The sequence below is a fragment of the Podarcis tiliguerta genome (genome assembly GCF_965153285.1).
Source record: "Podarcis tiliguerta genome assembly, chromosome: Z".
Lineage (NCBI taxonomy): Eukaryota > Metazoa > Chordata > Lepidosauria > Squamata > Lacertidae > Podarcis > Podarcis tiliguerta.
In genome coordinates, this window is record NC_139553.1 from 15,122,524 (window position 1) to 15,123,229 (window position 706).

Below are 706 nucleotides of genomic sequence, written 5' to 3' on the forward strand. Positions count from 1 at the left end.
GTGAGGGATGCGGGTGGTGCTGTGGACAGAGCCTAGGACTTGCCGATAGAAATTCGGTGGTTTGAATCCCTGCGACGGGGTGAGTTCCCGTTGCTGGGTCCCTGCTCCTGCCCACCTAGCAGTTTGAAAGCATGTCAAAGTGCAAGTAGATAAATAGGTACCACTCCGGCGGGAAGCTAAACGACGTTTCCGTGCGCTGCTCTGGTTCGCCAGAAGCGGCTGAGTCATGCTGGCCACATGACCCAGAAGCTGTACGCCGGCTCCCTCGGCCAATAAAGCGAGATGAGCGTCGCAACCCCTGAGTCGGCCATGACTGGACCTAATGGTCAGGGGTCTCTTTACCTTTACCTTTTACAGGAAGGTCTTAGCCTGCTGGTGGAAGGAAAGCAAAGAGGGAGCCAGTCTGACCTCTCTTGGGAAGGAATCCCTCAATATGGGAGCAGATGCAGAAAAGGTCCTTTTTCTCTTGTCACCACTGATGCTGATGGGAGCAAGAGAAAGTGCTCACCTTAGGATCTTGGCATTCGGGCATAGGGAGATACAAATTTTCAGGTAGCAGGGATCCAGGAAGACCCTTTGGTACAACACACTCCATGGGGTTCCTCTGTGAGTTCAGGGGGCTCTCTGCTGCTTTGCATGCCCAACATGCAAAGTCTTGACACCTCTGACCCCACTCATGTGGCCCTTAAACAAAAAATATTAAGGT